Consider the following 22533-nt stretch of genomic DNA (forward strand, 5'->3'; position numbering starts at 1 on the left):
CGCTGAATCCGAACCACGAGCTCCCGTCGGGAATCGAACCCAGGTCTCCCACGCCAAAGGCGCGTACACTAACCGCTTAGCCACGAAGGAACTCCCCTTCATCTTCGAGTTATCGAGGTTACACTGTGTTACCTTGGATCGAACTTTCTACCTGCAATTGTTCTGATGCATATTGTGTTTATTTTATTTTATTTTTTATTATTTTCTTTATCTTCTTAAAATTGACAAAGATGAAGAAAGATATCTGCTCGTAACATGTAACTGTGCAAGAATCTCGTGTGAGGAACTGTACCACGAAATGTGCTGAATTTTCACCTCATTCTGTCAACTAGAGTTTTATTTCGTGAAAATGGGTGAGCATGTCCTTCATTTGTTTGTTCTTCTTACGCCACCCACCAATTTTCTCTTTCAACACAAGAAGCATACAGTATAAACACTCCTGTCACAAACTATTCTCATATAGCAATCCTCCTTATTGTCTTTCGCCCATGGTGTTTTATTTTACATAGGAACACGTTTTTGGTATCAACGCGTTTTCGTGCATTGCATGCCTGGTTTTCTCTGTTGAGTTGTTAAGTCCACGATTTTCTCGTGTGCACGAATATGTCCCTTCCATGTACAGGTATATCTTTTTCTTAACCTTTATCCTTCAGGCAATGCGTTTGCTTATTCACACTTAAATCTCGTTTTTTATCCGAGGCTTTCTCGTAAATCTTTCTTAGAAAATAATATTTCAAAATTTCCATATACGACAGACACAAATACATTAAAATGGATATAACTTTCGCCTCTAAGTCCAGTTTTATTCTGTTATCGTTCTTTCCTTACAACGGTGGGATGGTCTATGGAATTATCTGGTTTTGTAAGCAGAACACTATATGTTCTATTATTCAAACTAAGGTGTATGGTAGTGCATTTTCTCGCTGTTTCCCCCTTCTTTTCTCGTTCAACTCTCTCATTTTACCAATTGAAGACCTGAATTGAAAAATGACCCGGTCTACTGCAGTATTCCTTTTAGGAGGAGGTGCCACGGTAGCTCAGTGGTAAAGCGTTCACCTTCGGTGCACAGGGTCCTTTGTTTGATCCTATCTCATGCCAAGTGAACTTTGTGGTGGACAAATACCGTGAGCGTTGGTTTTCTTGGAGTTCTCTCGTTTCCTCCCATTTTCTTCATTCCACCATTTCATCCATTTCTCATCATCATCGTCTCTTTAGCCATAATCGTGGGACGAAAAATGCAAAGATTTCATTTTCTTTTTTTCTTTTAGGAGAAACAAAATTATGTATTGAATATTTTCGTTTGGAAGTATTTGTGTGTGTGTGTGTGTGTGTGTGTGTGTGTGTGTGTGATTTCTCTTATTAATCGTGTTCCTTGTTCTCCCTCCTTAAAGTTTCCACTCCATGAAACTGAGACTGAGACGAATATTCAGACTCAACAGAAACGGGAATGAGGAATGGCGGAAACTTCATAACGAGCAACTGCATAATTTATTCCGTTTACTAAACATTGTTAGGATCATTATATCAGGCGGACAGATCATATAGCCAGAATGAAAGAAAGTAGGAACGCTTTCAAACTTATAACTGGAAATCCAATCGGAAAACGACCATTAGGAAGACCTAGACGCAGTTGGAGGAACAATATTAGACTCTCGCAGAAATAGGAATACAAAGTAGAAACTGGATCCAGTTGGCTAAGCAGAGAAATCAATGGAGAGCTTTTGTGAACGCGGCATTGAACCTCCAGGTTCCATTGGTCATAGAGTTAGTTAATTAGTTAATTAGTCTATGAATTTGGAATAATTTTCAATTCAGGTCCTCAATTTGAAATATTTTTGTATTGTTATATACCGTTACATGTTCAAAGTGTGAATAATCGGTCACATTTTAAAATACTAATGAAAAAATGTCAGACTCTACTTATGAAAAATGTGAGACTCGGAGAGTTTTGTCCCCTCCCCTCCCAAAGCAAATCCTGAAATGAAGCCACTGTGTTCTGTTATAATACAGATTGTTGAGTGCAAGGGCGTGGCAAGCATTCTATTTGCAGAAGTCGTATTTTAAATACTACACTGGCAGAAGTTATATCTTTTTTTTTTCACTCAGCTACACACAAATACGTAAAAGTTGAACACGGATTTATAACAAACGAAAGTTGTTAATGAAATAATTTGAATAAAATGCAATTTGCACAAACACCCAATGTTACAAACGTACAATTGAGTGAATCAACAGATAATCTATAACTGTCGTTTGGTTTCACACACTGTTAAAAATTGATTTTTCAGTTTTCTTTGAACGGAAGTCGAAGATGTCTCCTTTCCTGTCCAAACTTAGTAATCACTTTCTTGCATACATCCATTGACTATTTTTTCCCTTGTGATCTCTTAGCATGCACAAGCTACATAATCATTTTTCACACATATTCTAGTGAAGCTGTCTTCACCCTCATTAAGATCTTTCTACTGTGCATGTTGTAGCAGAAATAGAAAAAAAAAATCATTGTGGCTGTACGGACAGCACAAAATAAGTATGTGAAGTATGTGTTCGTGAGAAACATAGCAATATCAAAATCATATTTATATGCTTTGCCTATCCAGTATTTATACCACAATTTGCTTTCTGCTTTCAAATTTCCAATATTACACCAATATTACGGAATCCCCATTTTGTGACGATATTTTTTATCTTGTGTTTGTTTTACAATTTGCTGGATGCAACTGCCTCGCAATATATTATAAGATGTACGGTCGCTTTGATATAACTGCTTTCGTGAATAATAGTTTTTTTTTTTTTCAATTTATTTTAAAGAGTCTCAGTATTATTTTACTTGAAGTCATGTGTAGCCCAGGAACCAAGGTATTGGCCTTCAATATGTGTGATTCTGATAGGAGCACAACTGTATTTATATTATGGTTCCAAATCAATTGAACATATCTATATAAAAATGAAATATTTGTTTTGCTTGTGTTGTATTTATTTTCTTATATGTAAAAAAAAAAAGTTTAAAGTGCCAAGGGCAAGAAGGAGGCCACTGCCCACTTTTGCCCTCTTATTGCCACCTTAGGTTGAGGTATTATTGTGATTTACGTATTGTGTGATTGTTGTGACTAACATATTATGAGATTTTGTGATATTACAACTCATAAATACACCAAAATTAAATAGCTAAAAAATACTGCTGCACCAACTTCAGAAGACAGACTAAAGACTCCAATAATGTTGTTATTAAATGGCTGAGAGGCGACTAAATTTGGTTTTTCGTTGTTTGCAACTAAGGTAAAACAAAGCTTTATAGCCGAACATTTTTTTCTCAGTCATCAAAGTTTTCCATTGCAATGACGTGATTCATGTGGATGCAAAAACGTTCTAAATCCGAAGAGATTCAACACTCACCATACAGCTCAGATTTAACGTTCAACGCTTGAGTTTCAAGGTGACTTAGAGAGATGGTGATAATGAGACGCATGAAAGAAGGGGATGGGAGGAACTAGAAGAACCCCGACAAAACACACACACGATATTTGACTATCAGAAAGCTCACTTCATGGGAGCTGGGATCGAACCAGGGACCCCACGTACCATAGGTAAGCGCTTTACCCTTAAACCACCATGACCTCATCAGCTTTGTGTAGTATGTTAGTTATAGATGAATTTATTTTTTAAAAATATTCGAATTGTTCAAGAAATGGACAAGTATAACTTATAAATGAAACCATGGATTTGATATCCTCACCTTTACGGCACGAGTAGCATAGACTCATGTATCATTGAATCAAGACGTGTTTTGTTGGTTAAGTGTTTCAAACATTTTATAAATCAAGCCGCCACTAATTCAATATAACATTAAAAAAAAAAAAAAAGAAAAAAGAAAAATGCATTTATGGAAGAAAATGCATAAGACCTTCTACCTTCTATTACAAAATCTCTTTTCGAGCTATGAAACGTAAAAAAAAAAAAAAAAAAACAAGAGATTACAAAAGTTTTAACTGGACTAAAAGTTTTCGTGACCCATAACTCACGTTGCACGACATGGAAATACATAAAGATTGCACAAAGCGTCCTGAATATCCATTATTTTTCTGTGCCTCAACAACGGCGTCGATGACTTCATTTTTTTTTTCTTTTCCTTCTTTCGTTGCCTCATAATTTAGGAATGCAGTGATATATCAAATCTGTCCTTTTTTTGTTGTTCTCATAATACTAAATACACGTTTTGAATATTTACTACATGAATAAGAGTAACAAAAACAAACTTGTTTTACTAAACAAAACAGCAAAAAAGATATCAAAAAATTATTGTAAGTCACCCTTAAACATTAACAAACAATGCTTTAGAAAATTACGTTCTTAAAAAAATGAGAAGGTGAAATTGTGATGACATTACTAATAGTTCTTCATCGTACTGTCTATCTTTAGACAAACAAAAGACGATCACAAGTATTTGCGTTTCATAAAGGTTTAGAAATAAATGATAAATTAATATTTATTTCAAGGCTGTATCTGTTATTAAAATCAAATTGTTCACAGTAGTTTACTAGTTATAAAAACATTTTTTTAAAAAAAATCAAATAATGTTCGTCCTTTTTAATATTTGATTACTGTTTACTTATTGACAACGTCCATTTGCAAGTGTAAATGTTTTGCTTACTTACGATTATCACAGCCTTCAAGGTCTCTTCAAACACGTTTAATAAATATCCATGTGAACTGACCTGAAAAGAAAATAACAAATTGTAGTTGTAATAATATTTTATTAAAATGCATCTACAAGGAATTTATGTTAAGTAATTTAGTAACAAAATTACGTTTGTAAGCTATTAAAAATCACTCATAACAATATAAGTATTAATATTTTAAACAACCGTAAAATAAAACCGAATATTTTTTATTAGTTTGATGAGGAGAAGAACTTACAACTTACATTTAAAATGATCAACTTCAAGAACATACTAAAAATCAGAAAATACGTGGATGAGTCAAAAAGTAATGCTTCCAAGCTCACTTATTAGTCATATACTGCAAACATTCTGAACTGTTTATGCCAGTTGTTTCACCTTCCTATCTCCCCTCGTTCCAAGTAGGGACGCGCACGGGACAAGGTTTGTGGCTGTCTCCTCTCAAAAATGTGCTGTAAAAGTGATGTCTCGACTCGAAAAATGTATACTTCTCTTTTGGAAGAGCCGTGTCTCGACTCGAATTTTGTCAGGAAAATCCTGTCTCGACTCGTCTCGTGCGCATTCCTACGTTCCAGAGTAATGGAGCAATTCATGGCATCCAAAGGTGACATCTGGTTGTAAAAAAAAAGAGGGCTGTCATTGAATTTCTGACTGCGGAAGGTTGTGCGTCCATGAACATTCATTGCCGGCGACGAATCGTGAATACACCATCATGATCAGGAAACGAAGCGTCAGTCTATGGAATATCGTCACACGTCCTCTCCTCCGCCACAAAATTCAAAGTTGCCCCATCTGCTGGCAAAATGTTGTTGACATTATGCCTCCTCCTGCTTATTGTCCGGATCTTGCGCCCTACGAATTTTGGCTCTTCTCCAAACTTAAGAGTCTTCATCCCGGCGAAATTAAAATACCGCTAATTTTACAGTAATTATGTGATATCTTCTAATAGATCAAAGATAATCGAAATGCGGAACAAGAGCGCCCTAGACAATATTATTTTACATGAGAAACCGTTATCACGACTCACTTATCAGCTTTCGATTTCGAGCCATTTTGAAAATCGGCATTTATTTTCGCGTTTCTAAACAGCTGAAAACGGAAAGCCACTAGGTGACTTGTGATAACGGTACCTCACGCAAAATAATATTGTCTAGGGCGCTCTTGTTCCATATTTCAATTATATTTTATCTATTTGAAGATATCACATAATTACTGTAAAATTAGCTGTATTTTAATTTCGCCGGGATGAAGACTCTTAAGAATCACCTTAAGGGACAATGCTATAATTGTGACGCGGAGGTGGAAACAGCAGTTCGGTAATGGTGTCGCCAGTAGCCACTACAATTCTTCGCCGACAGTATGAAAAACCTTATTTCGCGTTGGCGCAAGAGTGTTGCCCGTAATGGGGACTACATTGAAAAATGATGTCACCATTTGTAGTTGACATTACAAGTTGACATTACTGATACCTGTATCGGTGATATCTGTCAAACAGCAATAAAGGTATCACCTAACAATGTTACCTACTTTCTCAATCACCCTCGTAGAAACTTTCTTTAAAATAAACAATATTAACTGGCTTGAAAAAAAAGTAGAAAATAATAATAATAAAACACTTAAAAAGCACAAAAAATTCATTACTATTATCTACAAAAGCTGAAGACTCTGTCAAGCCAAACAAATTAATGCCTAATATAAAATTAGTTTGAATGATAATTTTACGACCTATTAATTTGTTTGGCTTTGCACAAACTTCATTTTTTTATATACAGATAATAGTAATGAAGTCTCTTAAGCATTTATTATTATTATTATTATTATTATTATTATTATTATTATTATTATTATTATTATTATTATTATTATTGTTGTTGTTTAGTTTTTGTAGCTTTTTATTATTTTCTACTTCTGGAGATTTTTTGTATTATTTTCTACTTTTTGGAGCACTTCTGTATTTTTTCTACTTTTGGGCGTTTTTTTTACATTATTTTCTACTTCTTAGCAAGTTCGTTAACATATATACAGTATATTAAGTTCTTTTACACAAAATTCTTCTAGCCTTTAGGACAGCAGTGTCATTTCAGTTTTAATTTCCTCGAGAGCAAGATACTAAATCAATATAAGACTTTCACATCTTCCTATTAGTATATTACTATACGATTTATTACAAATATATTTTATTCTCAAACTCATGAAACAACCCCCCCTCTCCTCAAATTACGCTTCTGTTTAAGAACCATTTTCAAACATCACATATCAATAAGAATCATTTTTGAGTTGTGTCACTTTCCTTAAGATTCTAACACCGGAACTTAAACTTCAGTAACCGTGACTCTACTGAAAAGTCATTGACTTTTAAGACCCTCATCGTAATTTTTTAAATCTACCTAGTACACAAAACCATACTGTGTAGTCGCTCGGTTATGAAGAAACATTTTTTTTAAAATAATATGGATATTTTAAACCACATCTAGTGCGTCGAACACCTGCCTTGGAAGCACTGTTTCTCTAGAGCAGCGAAAGCCACAAAAATTCACCTCCAAACAACCAGAAAAGAGGTGATGGATGACCGCTTACTTTTGTGGTTACAGCCAAATCTAATTATTAGTTTTTTTTATGTTGAGTTTCTAGTCGAAAGTTAAAAAAAAAAAAAAGATCGAAAGATATTTCTTAAGTAAATTCCAACGCATCGTTGGAGTGAAGAACATGAAATTTCTTTCATGAGGTATCACTGTTCTTAATGATACAAAACCATTAGGTCATTCTTTTCTTTCCATCTTTATCTATGCCTCTCTTCATTCAGGTGACGAAAAACCCACCAGCATTAAAGATTTTCGTAATACAATTCACAGAACCCACATACGCACGTGTATAGACACAAAAGGGCAAGAAGCCGAAAAAAAAAACACTAGGATAAACTCCCACATAAAAAAAGAAGAATCGATAGAGGAAGAACAGTAATTCCACTTTAATTTACTCTTTAGCTGCTGCTATTATTATTATTATTATTATTATTATTATTATTATTATTATTATTATTATTATTATTATTATTATTATTATTATTATTATTATTATTATTAAATTCGAAAGATTTGTTTGTAAATGGGAATGGCAGCCAGACAGGCCTGTAGCCAGCCCAAAAATGTAGGGGGAGGCGGTAGAAGTTAGGGGGGCCGGTACAACCATATTATAGTTCATTTGCAAGCCTAAAGTGAAACTTTTAGGGGGAGGGGGCAAGACCATCCCTGGATACGGGCCTGCATCCAGATATGTTGTTTTTGTAGCAGGAGACAATCTTCTAGAGCTTAAGGTTTTCGATATCTGATTGTCGAGAGAAATTGATCACAAACATACAAACGTAGCATTTAAAAAAAAAAATGAAATCTTTCAGTTTAACATTACTCGATTATGCCCTTAAGAGTCTTCATCCCGGCGAAATTAAAATACCGCTAATTTTACAGTAATTATGTGATATCTTCGAATAGATAAAAGATAATTGAAATATGGAACAAGAGCGCCCTAGGCAATATTATTTTGCATGAGGTATCGTTATCACAAGTCACCTAGTGGCTTTCCGTTTTCAGCTGTTTAGAAACGCGAAAATAAATACCGATTTTCAAAATGGCTCGAAGTCGAAAGCAGATAAGTGAGTCGTGATAACGGTATCTCATGTAAAATAATATTGTCTAGGGCGCTCTTGTTCCACATTTCGATTTTCTTTTATCTATTTGAAGATATCACATAATTACTGTAAAATTAGCGGTATTTTAATTTCGCCGGGATGAAGACTCTTAAGGTTAAGATAGACGATGATTAAAGCAAGTAAATGATAATGATAGAATTGGCGGAATGAGAAAGTAGGAGCAAACGGGAGAACCCCGAGAAAACAGAGGGGCACAGTGTCCGGGGATCGAATCAGGGACACCACATACCAGAATTAAGCACTCTGTCACTGAGCCACCACCCCCACGTAGGATTTTAATATATAAATAATAATAATAATAATAATAATAGTAATAATAATAATAATAATAATAATAATAATAATAATAATAATAATAATAATAATAATAATAATAATAATAATAATAAGTCAAACGGAGAAGGAAAACATTAATTTCTGTCTACTAAGGATTTTTCTAAGTTACTAACAATGTACATACATATAATTTAACGTTTATACAATTTTATGTTACAGCAAATTGTGAAACCAAACTGGGGTATCCAACAACCTTAAACTATAAAGATAATATACACACACGTTCATCTAGGAACACGTTATCCAACATTTGCTTTTATCCACACAAGAAATTTAACACATAAATACATACTTACAATAATTAAATTTGCTGGGAAAGGATTTGCGTGAAAAGAATCTGTCACTGAAAAAAGAAAAACTAATTGCAAGTATGCTTTCTTCGCTCTTTCCAAACCCATGTATTAATTCACCTGTCGTGGTCATAAGGTTTGCTAAGAATTATATTTAACTATTACGTACACATGGCTATTATCAGCTTCGTCAAAAAAAAAAAAGGTAACAAAAACCACGAGATAAACTTACAATTGCATACAGGGTTTGTATGATAAGTAATGAGACCAGGTCTGGAAACATTGTTTTATTGATCTGATCTGTACAGGGACTTAAAAGCTTTCGAAGTACTCTCCTCTTGCGTCGATGCACTTCTGCAATCGATGTTTCCACGCTGCAAACGCCCCCTGGAAGTCAGCAGCCGGCATGTCCTTTAGAAATGTGGTCACGGCTGCTTGGATGGCTGTGACGTCTGCAAAACGGGTTCCTTTCAAGCGTGGCTTCAGCTTCGGGAAGAGGAAGAAGTCGGCCGGGCTCACATCTGGGCTGTAGGGTGGTTGTGGAAGGACTTCCACCCCAATCCGGGTCAAAAAGGAGGTCACTAAGAAGGCGGTGTGGGCAGGGGCATTGTCGTGATGCAACTTCCACCGGCTAGCGATCGCCGGTCTTTTCCGCTTGACGCTCCTGTGCAGTCTCTCAAGGACTTGTTTGTAGAAGGCGGCGTTGACGGCTTGTCCTTGGGGTACAAACTCCTTGTGGACCACCCCCACATTGTCAAAAAAAACAATCAACATTGTTTTCACCTTTGACTTCGACATTCTGGCCTTCTTGGGGCGCGGGGACGCAGGAGTGTGCCACTCCGCGCTTTGACGTTTCGTTTCAGGGTCGTACTGGAACACCCACGACTCGTCACCTGTTATGACGTCATCTTCAAAGTTAGGGTCACTGTTCATGAGGTTCAACAGTTCCTGACAACAATCAACACGTCGTTGCTTTTGTTCGTCAGTCAACACTCGCGGCACCAGTTTCGCACAGATTTTTCTCATTCCCAATTGTTCCGTCACAATCTTGTGCACTGTTGTGTGGTTCATATCGAGTTCATCAGCAATCAATCTCAACGATAATCGACGGTCTGAGTTCAGGAGATCCCTCACTTTTGCCACAGTTTCGTCCGTAGTCACTGTTGTCGGGCGTCCAGCACTCTCCAGATCCTCAACGCTTTCCCGGCCGTTCCGGAACGCACTGTGCCAACGAAACACCTGGGCTTTGGATAGGGCTTCCTCTTTGTAGGCCTCCGTGATGAGAGAAAGCGTCTGAGTAGCCGTTTTCCCCAGGCGAACGCAAAATTTGATCGCATAACGCTGTTCGATGGAACCCTCCATGTTTGTTGATTTTCCGCCGTGACAAGAATGTTCACAAGGGCTTTGTCCAAGGCTTGTCCGCGCTCCACTAAGGCTCGGAGCCAACTGACGCGCGGTGCGTTGCTTTGCTCGGACCCCCCCCCCCTACATCCTCCATCACCGACAAACCCGCTCCAGCGACACGCGCGCCGCGGCGCGGCGAGTCTCATTACTTATCATACAGACCTTGTATAATAATAAAGAAAGTTGAGTAATTGATTTTTAACATCGCAAATAAACCGGATAATTGCCGTAATAATACCTTTCAATTACCCTTTTTTTCTGGCTTGACCTTTTCGAAGCATTCTGTAGTTTTTTTAAGGAATGAGTACTTCAGTATAGGAAACGCAAAAAAAAAAAAAAAAAAACTTTATTATTGTATAAAGTCAATGCACGAACATGCAAGTAATTTTCGTTTTCTTTTTTTAATGCACTTCCAACCGACATCATGTATAGGCAAAACAATCCGCAAAATGGTTTTGTAATGTGGTGAGAATTCTACACACGGCTTATATATCCATTTTACGTAACGCATGTGGTTTTTGTGTATGTGTTAAGGCATTTAAAAAAAAAAGCAAATTCATATCTTCAAGTTTCTTTCTTATGTGAATGGGAAACGGAAAAATCTTAAGCTATCACACACACACACATACATGTATATACATATATATATATCATATCTGCAAATTGAAAGACAAATGCGTAATATATGTATACAAACATATATATATATATATATATATATATATATATATATATATATATATATATATATATATATATATATATATCGTTCGCGGAAATACCATGAACCGTGTAGTTATCTTATGGATAATTGCCTTGAGAAAAAAATAAAAATAAAAAACAACATAAATGCCTGTTTTCAGAAAGGCGATGTTTAAAAAATCTTTAAAACTCCAGTTCCAAACAATAGACCGTAAAGAAACACTGGAATGTAATGTTCTTATTCCCGGAAAATTGTATAGTCAAAAAAACGTATCATGAGCGTTGTATATTGTGAGTATAAACAGATATTTCTTTTAAACTATTGTTTTTTGATTGCTCAGTCACTAAAATTTATGCAAGAATGCGTTGATTTATTTGCTTCAGTGATTATAGTGTGGTTTTATCCTTGTACTGCTCACAACATCACATTCTTTGATTCGATTTACTTGAAAAAGTTGGATTTTTGTGTTTCGCGTCCTTACTTAACACACAGGCTATGAACGACATGAACTGCCATTACTATTGGGTTACGATACGAACTACAACCGAGGCTTGAATTAATTGTAGTTAGCGAGTTCGGAGACTATTATGAAGGATCATCCCTTCCGATCAACACAGCCTCCCAGTCCTCACCAGAGAAGGCGTGGGCCAATGAAAACTTGACCCACTAACCCACCACCCACCGTGATCCACGAACTACTGGACCCACAACTTACCATGACCCACTTTGACCCACCACTCACTATAACCCACTCCGAACCACCACACCAAGACCCATCGACATCAACTCTGACCCATGACTCACGTCATACATATAATTACTGTCATATATAATTATTTCTTGCTGAATTACAAATACTTTTCAGAGGAAAATAGGATGAAATTTGAAAATCTTAAATCAAGGTAAAGCAAGTCAACGTAAAGGGGTGGGTGGGGACAGTGTAAAATTTGACTGTGTCTCGAAAGCCAAGTACTAAGTCCTATTCCTGTTATTACAATTACAAATATCAGTATCCAAAAATGCCTGAAGTTATTTTTTCATTTAGGTATACTCATTTCAGCTAAGTAAACAGAAGCAAATGAAAAAGAAAAAAAGAAAAATGGAGGCCTTGAAAGTAAAACGTAGACAAATTCACTCGTGGTCAGAAGATGCTGTCTACAATGTACTGAGCAGAGTAGGTCGGTGGGTGACAGTGAGTCATGGTGGATTGGTGGGTCAGAGTAGATCACGATGGGTGGTGGGTCACAGCGGATCACGTCCTATTTACCCACGACCCACTGATCCACTCCATCTCTAGTCCTCACCATAATATCTCCTTTTGAAGAGCCACTGGATTACAGAACCACATCAGCAGTCTCGGCTGAATTGATTTCTTATGTTTAACTTCTATATAAGCGTAATGTCTACTCTTAAAGTGAGATTCGACCGCTATTCGAGTTTGTATCCGAAGCAAGTACTTCTAGCAAGATTCGAACTCAGTATTACGCGACAGAAAGCATGAGTGTTAGCCACTCACTCATGATAAGGTGGCAAATTCTTGGACTTATACCAATAATATATCTATCTTACAACTTTATTGATATCACGAAATGAATATCAAGATAGTGTTTTACAATAAATTTTACCCAATAATTATTATTCTTCTTTTTCTTCTTCTTCTTCTTCTTCATCATCATCATCATCATCATCATCATTATAATCATCATCATATTGGAAGCTGGAGGTTCAATACTGCGTTCACAAAAACTTTCCATTGACTTCTGTTGTTAGTAAATTGGATCCAGCTTTTACTTTGTATTCCTATTTCTGCGAGATCCTACTTAATATTGTCCTCCCATCTGAGTCTAGGTCTTCCTAATGGTCATTTTTTTCGATTGGATTTCCAGTTAAAACTTTCAAAGCATTCCTACTTTCTTCCACCCTGGCTACATGACCTGCCCACCTGAGCCTCCTAGACTTGAGGGCCCTATCAATGTTTGGTAAACAGTACAAATTATACAGTTCCTCGTTATGAAGTTCGAGGTTCCCCATCCCCGTTCCTCTTGGGTCTGAATATTCGTTTCAAAATCTTGTTCTCAGATTCTTTCAGTCTACATTCTTCCCTCAGAGTAAGCAACCATGTTTCGCAGCCATACAGAACAACATTCATGATTATCGTTTTATATATTTTAAGCTTCAAATTCCTCGACAGAATTCACGACAAGAAAAATGAAAATGAAATGAAATCTTTGAGTTTTACGTCCTACGCATATGCCGGGTAGGCTAAAGGAGACGGCGATGATGAGTAATGAATGAAATGGTGGAATGAAAGAAGTGGGAGGAAACGGGAGAACCCCGAGAAAAACCACGCACACGGTGTTTGTCCACCACAAAGTTCACTTGGTGGGTGCTGGGATCGAACCCGGGACCCCAAGCACCAGAGGTGAACGCTCTACCACTGAGCCACCGCGGCTCCCACACGACGACAAGGTTTTGAATTGAATAATAAGACGAATTTCCTGCTTTCAGTCGACATTTAATTTCTTCGTGATATGGTTTTCGTCTTTGTAGGTATATTATTATTATTATTATTATTATTATTATTATTATTATTATTATTATTATTATTATTATTATTATTATTATTATTATTATTACTATTATTATATTTGTGGTAATAGAAGTAGCGATAAGCCACGTGTATACAGGTGCAAATAATATATTCATAATATACAGATAAGAAAATCAGTTTGTTGATTAATTAACGTCCTTTCCAGTACCGAGGCTGTATTAAATGGGACTCAGTGTTTAAATTGCAATCGGAACCACTACTAGGGCCCTCACTGAGAATCGAACCCGGAAGTACGCACACTGAAAGCATGCATGTTAGACAGTCGGGTCACAAAGAAGCAGATTGGGAAAAATGTTCGCCTCAACTCCGGACCAATCAAATTTACGGAATTTGATTTTTGTTTACTTGCTCGAACATTATGTTATTGAAATATGTGAAGATACAACTAATGGGTTCATTCGTATTCTATTTTTTATGATTTTATTTTTCTTATAATAATAATAATAATAATAATAATAATAATAATAATAATAATAATAATAATAATAATAATAATAATAATAATAATAATAATAATAATAATAATAATAACTTTATCTTCATTGCTGCGAACAACTTATAAACAAAAAAAAGCAGCACAGCACTTGTAAAATATTATTTAATATAGAACCTGATAGAATAGGCTACAAGCATAATAATAAAATAATAGTTGTAAACTTACCAAGTTAAGACCATTGTGAGAAGGTAAAAATATACACACTCTTTAAAATCAAGCTTAAATGATTATAAATTAAACTCAAATAAAAATGTTCTAAGTTCTAAAATAGTATTTTTTTTCGAAACAATCTAGTTAAGATTTCATCTCAAATAAATTAGTAGAACTTTTATTTTAAAAAAATCATACTCATCAAACTATGACACTTTGATTTTTTATTGGTTGAGTGGACAAACACCGTGCTCGTGGGTTTTCTCGGGGTTCTCCCGTTTCCTCCCACTTTCTTCATTCCACCATTTCATTCATTTCTCATCATCACCATCTCCTTTAGCCTAACCGGCATAACCGTGGGACGTTAAACTTAAGGATTTCATTTCATTTCATTTTCTTATTGGTTGAAGTATACGGGTGATAAAAATATAACAAAATATTAAATATTGACAAATAATTATTTGTCATAAATTTAATATATTCGTTGCTCTATGTAACACGTACGCTGTAATATTCTAATACCTCCATGGAGTTACGTTGGATTCGTGGTTCGATTCCCGGCTAAATAAGTTTGTGAAGGACAATATTGTGACCGTGGGTTTTCTCGGGGCACTTTCTCATTCCACCAATTTTCATCTATCATCATTCACTTGCCTTTACAATGGTCTCCCTTAGCCTAAAGGACATACTCGTCTGACGTTAAGAGTCTTCATACCAGCAAAATTAAAATACCACTAATTTTACAGTAATTATGTGATATCTTCAAATAGATAAAAGATAATCAGAATGTGGAACAAGAACGCCCTAGACAATATTATTTTACATGAGAAACTTATCACGACTCACTTATCTGCTTTCGATTTCGAGCCATTTTGAAAATCGGCATTTATTTTCGCGTTTCTAAACAGCTGAAAACGGAAAACCACTAGATGACTTGTGATAATGGTACCTCACGCAAAATAATATTGTCTAGGGCGCTCTTGTTCCATATTTCAATTATCTTTTATCTATTTGAAGATATCACATAATTACTGTAAAATTAGCGGTATTTTAATTTCGCCGGGATGAAGACTCTTAACTCAAAGATTTCATTTTTATTTCTGATACCTACATATTTTAAAATAATATTTGCTACAGTACTTATCGTCTGAAACCATTTGATTAAATGTTTTATCAATTAATTTCCTTCTGTCAAACAGAGTTTAAAGTCCCCAATAATTTAGCCAATATTCTTAATTATGATAATAATAATAATAATAATAATAATAATAATAATAATAATAATAATAATAATAATAATAATAATAATAATAATTCGTATCATTTAAATGCATCATTGTCTTTTTGCTGTACTTCGTTTGCTTCGTTCGGTGCTATTACTACTATTATATTTTCTCATAATTTTCACTAAGTTTTCCACAGAAATTAAAATCCATGTGACATACGGAAATGTGAAAGTAGATGAGGTTTTCCTATAACAGAGAAGTGAAATGACCTAACACAAGCTCTTTCTCCAATATATTGTCGGGTTTCTTTTCACATAATCATGTTTACGGAAGCTTTTTTTTTTTTTTAATGTGGACACTGTCCCCTCCCCGAAACAAACCAACCAACCAAACAAACAAACAAAAAAAAAGTGTGTGAAATCTGTTTTCTGCACCACATATCATACATAGCTCATACCAAGAAAGAACAGCTTAAAATGATGATGATTTTGTAATCTCTTGTCCTCCCCCTTCCCCTCTCCACCACGAGTCTCGCTTTCCAGTTTATTTACCTTCGTCATGAATACACAAAAAAAAAGTCATGTGTGAAATATGAAAAATGGGTAATAATAAGCTAAGAAGGGAAATGATATTGCATAAGGAAGTAATTTCTCTGATTCATATTGTTATTGTTGGTGTTGTAACTTTACACGAGACCACCTGATGTTCGAAAGGTGTCACAAATGCCTAGAATGACTGACAGACAGAGACAGTTGTGAGTGGTTGCAGGGTTTTTCCGGGTAGCTTTAAATGTCATGGTTTGTCAATTGTTTAGATGCGTCACTGAACTTGACAACTTTTACAACTCTAGCTGGATGCACTACTCTTTCGCTTGTTTATGAAACTCTCTTTTATTATTATTATTATTATTATTATTATTATTATTATTATTATTATTATTATTATTAGTAGTAGTAGTAGTAGTAGTAGTAGTAGTAGTAGTAGTAGTAGTATTTTGTTTTCCACTGTACAACGTTTTCTTTTATTATCATATATGCTATGTATATGTCGGGCGGGGGCTCAGTGAAAGAGCGCTCACTATTGGTGCGAAGGATCTCGGGTTCGATCCCAGGGTATGAGAGTTTTAGGTGGATAATATGGTGTCCGTGGATTTTCTCGAGGTTTTCCCGTCTCTTCCATTATCATTTCATCATTTTTTTGAAATAATAATTAACTTTCATTAATCACGTGTCTCGTTTAGCCTTCACTGTGATAAAACGTGTGTGGCAGACGTAAGAATGTAAGTTACCTACGCAAATCTTGTAGTTTTTGGACTTAACGTACAACATCATGTAACATTTTGCAGCAAACGTATAACTGAAAGCATATGTTTTATACGTACTTTCCGTACTAAAGAAAAAGACAAGAATGGATACAGTGTATCAGAGGCGCACAGTGGTATCATGTTTCGTGTATATCTTCCCAAGACATTACCTCCTTCGTTTGTGATCAGTGCCACAAATAATATAAATTACTTCTTGTGATAGTGGTTTGTTTATAACTGTACAATTCATGTTATACCAGCACAAGAGTTTGTAGACAGTTCAGATGCTCCGCTCCTATATTAGCAGTTATAATACTTGAAAGAAGGATTTTGAACTACGTTTATTGATTTATTGATACAGGGAAAAAATACTTCAGTAGTAATACAAGATCATTTTTGTATAACAAAGAAAAAAATAAATTTACGTTTCTTTCCATGAAAGTTTCTTCACAATTTATTGGTATTTTCATAATATGAATTTGCATTATTGCTTCATTGTATGATTTTATAACGTGGTTCTATATTAGGGTGTCAGATACTTGATGTATTGCTTGACGTAGTTTTACATTTTGATTCGAAAAGGTAATCACACAAGGTGCGTATATTACCCTAGCGTCGGCAAATATGCGTTCTTTTCCACCCTTTGGCATATTTTAGTGTATGATACCTTTCTGTAAACATTTATTTTTCATACTTGTTAATGGTGTTATTTACGGAGGTATTAAGCTTTGCAACTGCATACTGACTTTCGGGTTCTTTTTTTTTCACCTGTGCTTGAGAGCTCATTTTATCCTTAGGGGGCACATATTCAACGCAATGACCTTATATACGTCCATTTTTATATGAGATCCTGACCCCCTATATTGTTTCATACGGAAAGTACGTACAGATGGAACACTTATATAGAAAGTATTATAAAAGATACGTTCGCAGTTATACGTTTGCTGTACGCTAAGTTCCAAAACTACAGGATTTACAAATGTAATATACGATACATTTTTTCCCTCAGTGTGGTGGATCATTTATTGTTTCCAATGGATATCTCATGTATTATTTCCAGATATGTCTATATGCAACTCCATGATGCTGTAAGTGAGGATTTATATCATGTCTGAAACATGGAATAACATTCTGAGCAGCATTGACCTACATGCACCACAGAATCTTTCGCCTGGTTACCCAAATGATCAGGTTCTTTTCCAGGTGTAGTCTGTCTGATGTGACAGAAGGAAACCACGGAAATCTGCAGTCAGAATCCTTGCTGTCGTCCCATGTGTTGTTATGAAACCACACAGTTTCCCTGAGACGTTCCCTCTGTTGATATGCAACCACATAGTTTTCCCGAAATGTCCCCTACTTTGCTTCTAATTACGATATCGACTTACCGCCAAGACATTTCGCGTTCACTGCTGACAAGGCATCCTTTTTCCCTACTTTGAACCCACCTTTACATTCAATTATATTTGGAAATTCTTTGTGCCCTCTGACGAATCCTTTGCGTATACATTAAACATTGCTCAAACATGTCCCGTACCGTACATGTTGGTTACCGTAGATCTAACTTCCTTTACTAGGTCATGGATCGCCTCGTGTTCGAAATAACGTGTGTTGTGATGTATTTTTTAGCACGTGTTTGGACGGTACTACGTTTGAAACTGTGCACTTTTTTCAACATGTCCATATAAACATTTTTTTTTCGCATTTTGATGGAAGGAATCACTATTGCAGTTTACCGGTATGAACACCCTGTATATTCCAAATAGGTTAAGGTACACTTTCATTCGGGCACACCGATGTGCCCACTGGCGCCTGACAAAGGCTCCCGGTGTATGAGGATATTTCCAAAGATTTCCGGATTGACATTAAAATATTATTCCACTGGTAATAAGCCATCGTGATTTACAGAGCCATCTATAGTAGAAATGGGTATCATTTTCAACTATCTAGCTGCATCAGTTCGTTGGAAGCAGTCATTTGAATCATTGATATGGATTGAATGCTCATGTCCAGCACAACAATGCTCCAATCCGCACGAATATTGCTATCAATGCTGCGTAGTGCCCAATATAGACTGTAGGGTGGATATGCTGAATCTCCTTGAAGAAACAGTCTTTCTGGGCTAGAACAGACGTGTAGGCTGAAGCATTGCAATGCAGCAGACAAGCTGGACGTCTCAAGCTGACTGTCTCCAACGAACTGAAATAGTTTAACAATTCAAACTGATATGTGATTTGTTTCATAGATGGCATTATGTGCCTTGAATGGCTTATCACCACTGGAGCGATATTTGACTGACAGTCCAGAAATTTTTGGAAATACCCTGATACATGGCCTCGGCAAGTAAAGAAGGTAATGTGGTCAACACTACACTCTGGTTCTTTTTAACCTTTCCCTTCATTATATTACCTCTAGTTTCCATTTGAAAGAGGTTGGATGAAACTCTGAACTGCATTTAACGAATGTACAGAAAATAAATCCCGCCTCAGTTAGAAATGAAATCTTTCAGTTTAACGTCCCACGTTTATGCCCTTTAGCCTAAGGGAGACAATGATTGAGGCAAGTGAATGATGATGGAAGAATTGGTGGAATAATCATGTGGGAGAAAATGGGGGTACTCGAGAAAATCCAAGGACACGATGTTGTCCACCACAAACTTATTGACCCGGGGTCGAACCAGGGACCCCACACACCAGAGGTAAGCGCTTTACCTCTGAACCACCGTGCACCCCTTTAGAGACAGCATACATCCCCCAGTAGTGACGTCCACTGGTAGGTAGACACTTCATCGACGTCACACTTTGGCTCTAATATTCCTTAGAAGTCGTTCACTTCAAAGGTCAGTAAGTATACACAACTGTTAATTTTAAATATAGACCACGCGCCTATGATGCTGTTAATATTCTTTAACAATTATTAATGAGGTAGTAAGTACATTGCCCGCATCTATCTGGTCAGTAGACGCTAAAAGCTACACTGTCTAACAATCTACAAAAAGTATACGAAAAAAAATATAACACTAATTAGCTTCAATATTCGTTGTAAAACAATTCTAAACGTGACATCAGAAGATATTGTGTAGACTTTAAAAGAAAATCATGTTGAAGTAATTAAGACTTGACCAATAATAACCTCACAATATACTGTACTCTATACGGCATACGCTGGTGAACACACTGTAACAAATATAAATGTTCCGATTTGGAAGAAGGAAGGACAAATTAACACCAAGGTCTTAAATGACGATTTTCAACTGTCTTATTTAACATATACAGTGACGTAAGGCGAAAAAAAGAAAAACTGAAGAAGTACGATCGTGCACATGATGAGCTATATGGTAAACGAATAATACAAAAACTTAGTATATACTAGCGTCAATTACTCAGTTCGATGGGTTGAAAAGAAATTAAGTCGATAGAAACAAAGAAAATATATTAAAAACTCAGAAAATAATAAGTAATGTATATAAATGAAAATTAAATATTACTATTCTGGGCTGAATTTGGATTTAAACGGCATCGGAAGTGTCATCGTTCATCTTAGCGACATCGAAAACTAAGGACTCGACACTAATATTGGTCATTTTCGATCATCAGATCCGAACTTCACCTATGTTGAAAATTTGACCGAGATCGGTCGGCTGGTTCAAGAGTTACTAAGTAACAAATATAGTGACTTTCATTTTTATATATATATATATATATATATATATATATATATATATATATATATATATATATATATATATATCATATGTAACAAACACACGTGAAACGAAATTCAAACTAGAGGAAAAGTAATGCACTAACTTTGCTATTCTATACATTGCCTAAACTGGTATCTGGTTTTCAATGTGCCCGCATGAAGCTTTTTATTATATGCTGAATCCATAATGCCGTCAAGAAACGGGAAATTGACGTTATGCAGCCCACGAGGTGAACCTATATTTTTTATGATCAAATCATAATTTCACACAAGTGTTGATTTCCTAGCTTGTATTGTTGGCAAATGATGCAGGGATCATTTTTTTTTCATTTAAAAAAAATGTAAACCAAGCACTACTTTTCTTTCGCCATGAGATTTTAGTGAAAGACAAGAAGAAGAAGTTAGCGGTGTTTTAATTTCGTCGGGATGAAGACTCTTCGGCGAAATTAAAATACCGCTAATTTTACAGTAATTATGTGATATCTTCAAATAGATAAAAGATAATTGAAATATGGAACAAGAGCGCCCTAGGCAATATTATTTTCCGTGAGGTACCGTTATCACAAGTCACCTAATGGCTTTCCGTTTTCGGCTGTTTAGAAACGCGAAAGTAAATGCCGATTTTCAAAATGGCTCGAAATCGAAAGCAGATAAGTGAGTCGTGATAACGGTATCTCGTGTAAAATAATATTGTCTAGGGCGCTCTTGTTCCACATTTCGATTATTTTTTTATCTATTTGAAGATATCACATAATTACTGTAAAATTAGCGGTATTTTAATTTCGCCAGGATGAAGACTCTCAATTATGCCATTTTTTTCTTTCAAATTATCTAATTCTCCCATTTGCAAGTCTTGTAAAATTTAGACTAGTATCATTTCGAATAAATAAATAAATAAATAGAGTTGTTCTTTCTTTTTTTTAATATTACAAATTGCAATCACAAAATTATATCTAAGCCTTATTTACTGTTAGAGTTTTCCTAAACTAAAGCAAGCGCAACTGTATCCTTCCACCATTCCACATTGAATTTATGAGGCACCAGCGATTGGTGACGAGACTTCATAATGACGTAATAGGCGACTATTGAAATTTCTTGTTAATTTACCTAGTAATGTTATAGGAAGACCTATTTCCATGTTTAAGTCTTCATATATACAGTGGTAATGATATGAAGTGTGAACGAAACATATAAGCGAGGATAGAAATGGCGAAAGAGCCTTTAGGAAGGAGAAACGTCTGTTTTGTGGGACCTTGAATAAAGAGTTGAGAAAAAGACTCACAAATGAGGAATTTGTACTGTATGAGACAAAAACATGAACATTACACAAAAATGATTTTTACAAAACGACTGGAAGCTTTTGAAATGTGGGTGTGGAGAAAAATGGAGAGAATTAGTTGGGTCGGATGGAAAACGAATGAGAGGGTGTTTCTTAGAAGTGGTAGGGAGAAAATAACAGTTTTAAATATTATTGAGAAGACGAAGAGAAACTGGTTGGGACATTGTCTAAGAAGAAATTGTATAATGGGGAATACTAGAGGGTATGATGGCAGGAAAGAGAGGGAGGAGGCAAAGGAGACTACAATTAATGGACGATATTAAAACAGAAAATTCGTATGTAAAGACTAAGAAGTTAGCGAAAAACCGTAGAGTATGGAAGCTTCTCGGTTGCAGCAAGTGACCTGAAAATAATGACAGAAAACCTATGATGATGATGATGTTATTTAGTGGTTTATTATAGATTCTAAAAATGGGTCCATTTGCTGTGAATGCATCCTTTTTATGTTGCATTTCAGTTGTATTCGAACACCGACCGACCACGTGCGTATGTTTTGATTGATATCAATGTAATAATGAAAGGATTTTTTTAAAAAGGAATTTTCTTGTAAAAATGTTTATCCTGATGAGGATGCAATACAACAAAGCA

The 22533-nt window shown here is 35.6% G+C and overlaps 1 protein-coding gene across 2 annotated transcripts in view; it reads right to left on the reverse strand.

Moving 5' to 3' along the window:
- The window catches only part of Cad99C (cadherin 99C), a 295315-nt gene that overhangs the window by 185204 nt on the left and 87578 nt on the right, over positions 1–22533 (reverse strand). The window contains exon 2 of one of the 2 annotated variants that reach the window (XM_081729434.1): positions 4656–4715. The exons of the other annotated variant lie outside the window; for it this stretch is intronic. The gene's annotated coding sequence lies outside the window, so the exon portion shown is untranslated. The remainder of the gene's footprint in view (positions 1–4655; positions 4716–22533) is intronic. 2 annotated transcript variants of the gene reach the window in all.

The sequence above is a fragment of the Thermobia domestica genome, chromosome 10, assembly GCF_964235325.1.
Source record: "Thermobia domestica chromosome 10, izTheDome1.hap1.1, whole genome shotgun sequence".
NCBI classification, from domain to species: Eukaryota; Metazoa; Arthropoda; class Insecta; order Zygentoma; family Lepismatidae; genus Thermobia; species Thermobia domestica.